At 32.9% G+C, this 10,970-nt stretch overlaps 1 protein-coding gene across 4 annotated transcripts in view; it reads right to left on the bottom strand.

Moving 5' to 3' along the window:
* Positions 1-5,301, bottom strand: part of LOC106468876 — a 51,231-nt gene extending 45,930 nt beyond the window's left edge. For all 4 annotated transcript variants that reach the window (XM_013929323.2, XM_022397235.1, XM_022397237.1 and 1 more), the window contains exon 1: positions 4,904-5,301. The gene's annotated coding sequence lies outside the window, so the exon portion shown is untranslated. The remainder of the gene's footprint in view (positions 1-4,903) is intronic.
* Between the last annotated feature and the right edge of the window lie 5,669 nt (positions 5,302-10,970).

Genomic DNA, 10,970 nt, shown 5'->3' with positions numbered 1-10,970 from the left:
AACATTATTACGAACATTATATATTATTCTAATTGACTGTTAAAATTACATTAAACACAGTCAAAGTAAGTTTAACTGTCTTCTTAACATTATTACGAACATTATATATTATTCTAATTGACTGTTAAAATTACATTAAACACAGTCAAAGTAAGTTTAACTGTCTTCTTAACATTATTACGAACATTATATATTATTCTAACTGACTGTTAAAATTACATTAAACACAGTCAAAGTAAGTTTAACTGTCTTCTTAACATTATTGGAGTTAATCCAGCAGTGGTATACATGAAATAGTTTTTATTTATTTATTTAGGGGAGTTAATCCAGCAGTGGTATACATGAAATAGTTTTTATTTATTTATTTAGGGGAGTTAATCCAGCAGTGGTATACACGAAATGGTACACTGTTGAACTTCAAGTCCCAATCCATTATCTAATTTTTATTGAATTTAGTTGGGTTAACAATGCCGAACTTAAAAAATTAATCCGTTACTTAGTTTCGTTTTTAAGTTACTTCGGTTAACAGTACTGAACACAACAGGATGTTCCCATTGCTCCATTTTTATTTAGATTAGCGCAGTCAGCAGTACTGATGTTGCAACACTGAAGTGTTAGTAATTAGTGCTGATTAGAAATACAAAGTTATTTGTTTTCAATTATCTCTAAAATCACTGTTGATGTCATATATGTATTTATCTGTTAAACGTCTAACTTTAGACACAAAAGTTTTTTTTTTCCTATATTTTAACCACATCATATTTCAGCGACACTGGAAGATAATCGAATTTGGGTGCAAGTGTTGTAAATAATTAAAACCAGATTGATTGACTTACTTTACTGACTAAGTTACAGAAGTTAAGGCTCATGAAACTAGCCAGCTTCACACACTAAAAGTCATTTCTTAATGCTCGGACAAACTATCCTTATTTTAGATATTTTTTGTCATCTGATGATAATTGATTTGATATAAAAGACCTGCAGACTGGCAGAGGGTCGAATGACGTTTTTGGTTTCTTTGAAAATTAATGATAATGGATACTAAGATACTGTGTAATTACAATGCTCTTATGTTTTTCACGTATACCTTAGCGTCAGGTATTGGTTTATGTTTTTACTTTTTGTTTCATGAAAAATCACTCGTGTCTAATTCTTTGTCGTCTAACATTGCCACAACTAAAGCTATTACATCAGCATACATGAAATAGTACATTATTCCATTTTTATTTATTTATTTAGAGGAGTTAATCCAGCAGTGGTATACATGAAATAGTACATTATTCCATTTTTATTTATTTATTTAGAAATTAATCCAGCAGTGGTATACATGAGATAGTACATTATTCCATTTTTATTTATTTATTTAGAGGAGTTAATCCAGCAGTAGCATACATGAAATAGTACATTATTCCATTTTTATTTATTTATTTAGAGGAGTTAATCCAGCAGTGTTAACTCCAATATCATTGTAAGTTAAGTTGTTAAGTTACAGTGTTAATTCCAATATCATAATCAGTTATATTGTTAACTCCAATATCATTGTAAGTTAAGTTATTAAGGTAATGTGTTAACTTGAATATCATAATAAGTTGAGTTGTTTTTAAGCTAAAGTGTTAACTCCAATATCATAATATGTTAAGTTGTTAAGTTTCATGCTATAATTGGATGACCTGCAGTGATGATATGTATTCTAAATTGTTAATCATTCAGTTATGATTATATTCACAAACTGAAAGTTGTTATCCCAGAATATATGTCAAGACCTTGAACTGGAATTTGCCCATGACATCGGCTATATATTCGGATGATGATATTATAACACTTAATGTCCTTCCGTGTGGTTTATGTTCCGAGGAGTTCTTATTGAATGTAATCACATTAAAATGTGACATCAGATAATATGAGTAGCTAACTTTTATTATTTAATTGTAAACTTGTCTTAAAATTTGGGTTGTGTTTACTGACGTTTTCCTATACAGACGTGAAAAAAATACTTTAAAAAATGAGTGTAGGAATTAGTGCACCAGAAAGTGAGGAAACAAGGTAGGAAGGGGTATGGTGTAATAAAACTTCCTCTGTACAACATCACAAGGGGACGGGTCCAGCATCCGGTCCATACCTACTTTGTTTATTCTTTCTATCCCGTACACAATCAGCCAGGTGGAGAAAACATATCAAATTTACTTATGCTTATCGTACAATACATGTACTGTAAAGTCTGTTTATACGACACCAGAAGAACTTGATATAAGTGTGGACCCATAACTTGTGTGTTTGTTTTCTTCTTCTTTACAACTTGTCCCTCCTTTTGCAATTGCAGGAGAAGGCAACAGGTTTTCGTACATTAGCTATATAGGAGGATTAAAATACAGAGATAAAAAAATCCTAAGAGATTTCTGTGTATCGACGTCATGGAGTGGTTATTGTCTATACACTTTTGTATGTACCTATAGGTTGTATAATACCACGAACACAGAAAAACGAAGTAGGCATGAACCGAATGTAGGACATGCCCCCTTGTGAAGTTTCATTACACCACGTCCATCCCTCACTTTTTGGTGCACTCATTCCTACACTCTCAATTTTTTAAATATTTTTTTTTCACTTGTTCATGCACTTTTTATATACAAGGTAGCAAGATCTTATGTGCCATTCATTAATTTGTGTTTATATGTATTTTAAAATGGCGTCCCGATGATGGTCAAATAGCTCTTATTTTCGGTGATGTTTGGTATCGAAAAACGCTAGCACTAGCACGTAGTCCCTATGTTGTTGCAGCGAGATTTGTGATTTTATGTATCTGCTCTACTGACTTTCTCAAGCGGTTCTATTACTAAAAGTGTCTATCAAATGCTTTTGAAGATATATTATATGGTTATTAAAGGTGTATATCAGTGAATAGTTTGTATTACATGTATTCTGTATCCGCCCTATTCCCTACTATAAGTACTACTGTACTTATGATAAAATATATCTGGCTTCAAGTAGGCTTACATACATCCTCTAGAGAAATTGTAAAAATAAAAACATGTGTTTGTGTTTAAACTTTATCTGTGACACTAAAGGATAAATCTAAGAAATGATAAACTGTAATAGATAGGAAAGTGATGACTAAGGCATAAATATAATGAATGGTAAACCGTAATAGATAGGAAAGTGATGACTAAGGTATAAATAGAATGAATGATAAACCGTAATAGATAGGAAAGTGATGACTAAGGTATAAATAGAATGAATGATAAACCGTAATAGATAGGAAAGTCATGAATAAGGCATAAATATAATGAATGATAAACCGTAATAGATAGGAAAGTGATGACTAAGGTATAAATAGAATGAATGATAAACCGTAATAGATAGGAAAGTGATGAATATGGTATAAGAAAGAAGGATAAACCGTAATAGATAGGAAAGTGATGACTAAGGTATAAATAGAATGAATGATAAACCGTAATAGATAGGAAAGTGATGACTAAGGTATAAGAAAGAAGGATAAACGGTGACACATATATATATAGAGAAGAAAGGACGTAGATGTACTAAAGAAAGTCAGTGGGTAATGGATATATAGGGAAAGACAAGGACAAAAAGAAGGAAAAACCACCGAGTTTCTTTTAACTCGAGTTTCGCGTGCAGTTGGTAGTATATAGTGTCTTGTAACTCATCCGCTGTAGGGTTCTTGTTTATCTCCACGCTATTTGGTATAGTGGTGGTATCATTTTGTCTACATAAAACCCGATTTTAACGGCAAAACTAGACACTATCTCTAGGCCTCAAGAGACGTAATAAGTTCGGTTTTCTTTGGCTACTACCCTCTACAGAATTTTATAGGTGCTTTAACCATTCGATCAACGAGGTTAACTTCGTATCCTTTCCATTTTCTTAAAGGTATGGCAATGCCTTCCATATATATCTATATATACAGAGCAGCAATATTTGTAAAATTTCTGTAATGTTATTACATTTGAGAACGCTCAAATAACAGCTTTTATGAAGGATCCTGTACATTTAAAACCACGAAGAAACATTTAAAATATCAGAACTAATTGAAAATTTGATGCGATTTCTTACAAGAGCAGGTATCGAAACTGTTATTGAACACAACTTACGACTAATGTATAAGAACAAATGTTCATTTCTTAGACAGGGGTGTAGGAGGTAAATTAAAAGAGGGGAGCCCGATATTTATTTGACCGAGCGAAAAGATCCAGGGTTCAGGTCTCGCCTTAGGGCTTTTGAATTTATTAGGTTCTGGATTAAATATCACGCATTCTTTTGCTTTTCGCGAGAGTAGTTTTTTTTTTCTGATGCATTTTTACTGAAACAGATTGAAAAGTTTGAGGGAGGGGACCCCTCTCCTCCACTGTTACATCAGCATGTAACCATACTGGATCAGATGGTACTGAGAAACCAGCACGACAACTTGTCAGTAAACATTGCAACATGAAAACGGATTCCTCTCTTTATTGAACTTGTAAACATTAGATATTGTTGGTTTGCTATCCGAAATCACTCGGATAATGTCAATACAACACAAACATTGATTTTCGTTTGTTTGAAGTTAAGCACAAAGCTACACAATGGGCTATCTGTGTTCTGCCACACAATGGGTATCGAAACCCGGTTTCTAGCGTTGTAAGTCCGCAGACATACCGCTGTGCCACTGGGGTGGGGGGAGATCTTAGAAAGTAAACAAAAATATATTGATCTTTGATTATATTACCTTAAAACGTTAGTTATGTACAACTCTCGATGTTTTTCGTAATTGGTTTTAAGATTACATATATTTATTAGTTCTAGCTTGAAAACATACCTACAAAATAAACTGATAATCACAGTAAATAACCAATAACAACATTATATTTGTATTTGTGTTACAATAATATTTATGCTGGGTACCGACCTGTCACCTGGGATGAGAAAAGAGACCTCGACTTGTCTTATCAGTGAGATAGATATTGGAAGTGAGCTGTTACCGCTGGACTTGTGGTCAGTTTTATCGGTAGAAAAATCGCCACATTTCCGTCGGTGCCACTGCTCTTCTCGTTACTCGGCAAGTTTAAAACTGTTCTTGTTCGAAAACCGCCGCGTATGAGTACTACTTTACAGTTCCAGTGCGTGTCAGTTAATTCAGTGAGATCTTACACAGGCTTTCGCGAGTTTTCGTACAACACGGCTTAACTTAACCGCGAACTGCTAAAAGTTCGCTGGCTGTCACAGATGCCCGCAGACCGGCGGCGCCACACGTTAGACACAGCAGCATAGCGTTCCATCGATTCGTGGCCAGTAGCATAGGGCCTGTCTTTCTCTCAGACAGTGCGCTAGTATAACTGCTTCAAAGTCTCTTTCAACTGCTCAATATAATACGTCTGGTGAGTCAAAGAGGTAAATCTTCTACCCGACGAAAGGTGGCGCCACCTGAGATGTACTCTAAAGTGAACAACTTTTTGGTAGACTAGGGTTGTAAACGACTTTCTATTAAATATTTTTCTTAGTTTTTTCACTGTTTTTATGATTTTTCTAATTTGGTGATGAAAGTGAATCGGCATTTAATAAAAAAAAGAACAGAATACATGAAAAGCAGTGAAAAAAAAAAAAACGTGATACAGTATCCTTTTGATAAAATAACCCTTGTTTGAGGTCGCTGCTTTTAATTCTCTTACCACAGGGAAAATACTTCACTGAAAACTGAAATCGTAATGAAGTTTCTGGCACCTTCCACAGTCAAGAAGAGGTTTTGAAGCCCATCTCAAACTTCCTTAGAGCTTTTCGGAATAATTGTAACTGGTAACCTAACGTGAATCGGTTTATACAAGCTAACGTATTTCACTAACAATTCACGTAAAACTTAATATTTCAAAAAGTACTTATATAACGTTCATGTTTCCTTTATCTTATAATATTCTAATAATATTTCTAACCTTTCCGGCACTTTAAACTAAAGTAATGTTAAAGTTGTAACTTATTACAAAACCAAATGGCCAATTTACTGCGAGTAGCTTCACGCTAAATAAAGAAGTACCATAAAGTTTAAAAACACGTTCAGTTCTAACCTATTCCACGATCTCCTCGTAAAACGTAAATTAAAAAATAACTCTGATATGCATGACGTCAATTACGGAGAAATATTATCCCGTTTTTATTTATTTATTTAGGGGAGTTAATCCAGCAGTGGTATACATGAAATAGTTTTTATTTATTTATTGAGGGGAGTTAATCCAGCAGTGGTATACATGAGATAGTTTGTATTTATTTATTTAGGGGAGTTAATCCAGCAGTGATATACATGAAATGGTTTTTATTTATTTATTTAAGGGGGATTTTTTCCAGCAGTGGTATACATGAACTGGTTTTTATTTATTTATTTAGGGGAGTTAATTCAGCAGTGGTATACATGAAATAGTTTTTATTTATTTATTTAGGGGACTATCATTGTAAGTTAAGTTGTTAAGTTACAGTGTGAACTCCAATATCTTAATCAGTTATAGTGTTAACTCCAATATCATTGTAAGTTAAGTTGTTAAGTTACAGTGTGAACTCCAATATCATAATCAGTTATAGTTTTAACCCCAATATCATTGTAAGTTAAGTTGTTAAGTTACAGTGTGAACTCCAATATCATAATCAGTTATAGTGTTAACTCCAATATCATTGTAAGTTAAGTTGTTAAGTTACAGTGTGAACTCCAATATCATAATCAGTTACATTAACCAACACAAAGACTGTGAACCAACTAACACAAAGACTGTGAACCAACCAACACAAAGACTGTGAACCAACCAACACAAAGAGTGTGAACCAACTAACACAAAGACTGTGAACCAGCCAACACAAAGACTGTGAAACAACCAACACAAAGACTGTGAACCAATCAACAAAAATACTGTGAACCAACAAACACAAAGACTGTGAACCAACCAACACAAAGACTGTGAACCAACGAATACATTTGTGTACTACTTTGTTAACCCACAATAATTGAGTTGGTTTTAACTTAAACTTAGAAATTTAAACTCCAAACAATAAGACAAACTTTGTAAATGATACCTACAGTGTCCAGCTGTTTTTACTTGCTTGAAAAATTACTCTTAGACATTTTTAGTATAATCAAATAACATGAATCATGAAATCCCATTTTACATTTAGGTAAGTAAATTATTCATTCCGTGTTTTAATTAGGTAATATAAAGATGCGTAATAAGAGAAGTTAAATCCTATATCATAAAAATGAGAGACGAGGAGTTGAATCATAACCAAAAAAGATATACCAAATCCTATATAACAATCGGCAAGACTGAGATCAGGTAAGATAAAGAATTAATTCGATTATCTTAATCAGTTATAGTGTTAACTCCAACCAACTAACACAAAGACTGTATTAGATCCAACATAAAGACTGTGAAACCTAACAAATAAATTATGTTGTTATTGTGTGTAAGCTAACAAATAAATTATGTTGTTATTGTGTGTAAGCTAACAAATAAATTACGTTGTTATTGTGTGTAAGCTAACAAATAAATGATGTTGTTATTGTGTGTAAGATAACAAATAAATTATGTTATTAATGTGTGTAAGATTACCATGACAGCTGGTTAACACCAGTTTCTAAACCAATAAAATAATCAACATGGATTACCATGGAAGCTGGTTAATACCAGTTTCTAAACCAATAAAATGTTCAACATGGATTACCATGACAGCTGGTTAATACCAGTTTCTAAACCAATAAAATGTTCAACATGGATTACCATGACAGCTGGTTAACACCAGTTTTTAAACCAATAAAATAATCAACATGAATTACCATGACAGCTGGTTAATACCAGTTTTTAAATCAACAGAATGGTCAACATGGATTACCATGACAGCTGGTTAATACCATTTTTTAAATCAACAGAATGGTCAACATGGATTACCATGACAGCTGGTTAATACCAGTTTTTAAATCAACAGAATGGTCAACATGGATTACCATGACAGCTAGTTAATACCAGTTTTTAAATCAACAGAATGGTCAACATGGATTACCATGATAGCTGGTTAATACCAGTTTTTAAATCAACAGAATGGTCAACATGGATTACCATGACAGCTGGTTAATACCATTTTTTAAGTCAATAGAATGGTCAACATGGATTATCATGACAGCTGGTTAATACCAGTTTTTAAATCAACAGAATGGTCAACATGGATTACCATGACAACTGGTTAATACCAGTTTTTAAGTCAACAGAATGGTCAACATGGATTATCATGACAGCTGGTTAACACCAGTTTTTAAATCAACAGAATGGTCAACATGGATTACCATGACAGCTGGTTAATACCAGTTTTTAAATCAACAGAATGGTCAACATGGCAGACTTTCATGATATCCTTAAGATATCAACTTCTCATGATTGGCTTAAGCAATTCTTTTGTATTTTCAGCCATGTAGACGTCACTGTCCTATCACTGTATTTAATTAAAGCTGATTAATTCGACTAAAAAAAGCGTAAAGCCAAAATAATTGTTTTTACTATGAACTTTAATTTAAATCGTTTGAATTTATTGGAACACATAAAACATTCTTTTAGTAATGACTATAACATTAAATATGAAAATGTGTCATGAACTGGAGAATCACAGATCAAAATTATAATTGTCATTGTGTCTTTGATCTAACAAAAAGTAGGCATAACACAGGATTATAAATAAACCTGAACAGCGTATTTGATTTAAATGATTCGTAACCCTAAAATCATTTTTAAAAAAATGTCGGCCTACACGTTATCCATATCGATAACATATTAGCCAGGATCAGTATAAGTTGATAAACATTTATCCAAGTTAATCCTATGCTCTACTGTCATATCATTTTGAGGGACAACATTTTTCTCACGAGATTTTGTGATCTAGTATTACTGTAAACTAGTGAAGATTTAAGAAATTTGCCGTTTCTTACTTCTGCTCACGAGGTTCCGTTCTGGTACTTCAAATCATCCATTACTCAGATATCTAGATAATTCAACCTATTCAACTTTACTGTGTGATTTTCTTAAAAAACGCTAAAACCTGGGATGTAATTGTAATAGAAAAATCCGTATGTAATAACAGATTGTCTAAGAAAAAATGTAAGGAACTTATTACAGAGTTACAGATTCCGCGTTCATTAAAACAGTCAGTTACTTCCAGGAGTCGTAGCTTCGGTGTTTATTTGAATATAATTTATTTACTCCACAGGGTCGAAGGTTCAGAGTGTAATTAATTAAGGGTCTATTTAAATATAAATAATTAATTCCACGGATCGTATATTCTTTGTTTATTTGGATATAAGTAATTAATTTCAGGAGTGGTAAATTCCGTATTTATTTGAATGTAAACCACCAGTGAGATAGCGGTAAGTTTACGGACTTACAACGCTAAACTCCGGGGTTCGATACCCCCGGTGGACACAGCAGATAGCCAAATGTGGCTTTGCTCTAAAAAAAAAAGTAACATTGGAATATAACTTAATATAATTCCAGAAGTCGTAGGTTCCGTGAATTCAAATGAAAGACGCCATTTTTGAAATTATAATGTTTATTGAATACCCATTAGTCCATTTATGAAAAGTTGACTTTATTAACACTAAACTGACATTGGCCAACATTTTCTATCTAATACCGTCATAGAACGCTTGGTGCGTATATTGTACTTTGCCATCTTCACACCATACTCATCTAAACATCAAAGTATTGGTGTGGGATAGGCCGAGTCTGAACGATTGATCAACTGATCGATATTTTTTTCTTCGTTTTTAAAGAATTCCAGATATTGAGACAAAAATAATAATATATCGAGCGCCGGAACGAACGTTCAATACTGTCGTTTATGTTACTCGTGCATCGACTTTTAATTGTGACGGAGAAAGGGTTGATTATCCAATCATTAACTGACAGAAGTTGAGGTTTAGAAAACAGTATGATCTTACAAGATGCGTCGTGTGGTCGACACGTTGTTATACATCCCCCACTACTTTAAATCGTAAGTTATTAGAATTACTAATTAAATCTCATCCTGTTGACCCCTGACCAGTACCGGGAACAAGGAGATTAGCCTGCTGGCTTGCCAATTCTTTTGAATGATGAGTAAAGTAAAAGCAAATCAATAATAATAATCTTTTATTAATCTTTATTCTGATTTGTAAATGACGTAAATAAAATCGATAATTGGTAATCGTTCATGCAATTTGATAATATAGATAATGTCTCAACTATCAATCAGTCTGTCACGACCCAGCCGGCCTGATGAGACCTGTTATTGAGATATAGGCCTAGTCGAGACAGAATAGAACAAACAAAGCGTATAAAAGTTGTGTTGTGAATTAACATAAACCCAGAATTGTGAGCACTGTAACACAATTGACTGTTGTAGTGCTATAAACACACTAGTTACTTGTGATCTCTGACAACACAAATGACGTGCGTTTTCAATTAAAAACAAACTGTGTTTATTTAAATGTGCTGTTGCGTTATGACGTCAGACTTTTTATGACGAGTTCCGGTTTGAACCGCTCTGAAGTAGCGCGTGATGGAGACAAATCGTTCATAATCTAAGGTAATTTCTAATTTATGTTATGAAATGTCTTAATTTACTAAAATGATTGGTGCTTGTTGTGAACCAACCAACACAAAGACTGTGTTACACACAATAACAACATAATTTATTTGTTAGTTTACACACAATAACAACATAATTTATTTGTTAGCTTACACATAATAACAACATAATTCATTTGTCAGCTTACACACAATAACAACATAATTTATTTGTTATCTTACACACAATAACAACATAATTTATTTGTCAGCTTACACACAATAACAACATAATTTATTTGTTAGCTTACACACAATAACATAATTTATTTGTTATCTTACACACAATAACAACATAATTTATTTGCTAGCTTACACACAATAACATAATTTATTTGTTATCTTACACAC

This window comes from Limulus polyphemus, unplaced genomic scaffold, assembly GCF_000517525.1.
Source record: "Limulus polyphemus unplaced genomic scaffold, Limulus_polyphemus-2.1.2 Scaffold3199, whole genome shotgun sequence".
NCBI lineage: Eukaryota > Metazoa > Arthropoda > Merostomata > Xiphosura > Limulidae > Limulus > Limulus polyphemus.
Note: the sequence above shows the minus strand (reverse complement) of the source record. Positions and strands in the feature narration are given on the sequence as shown.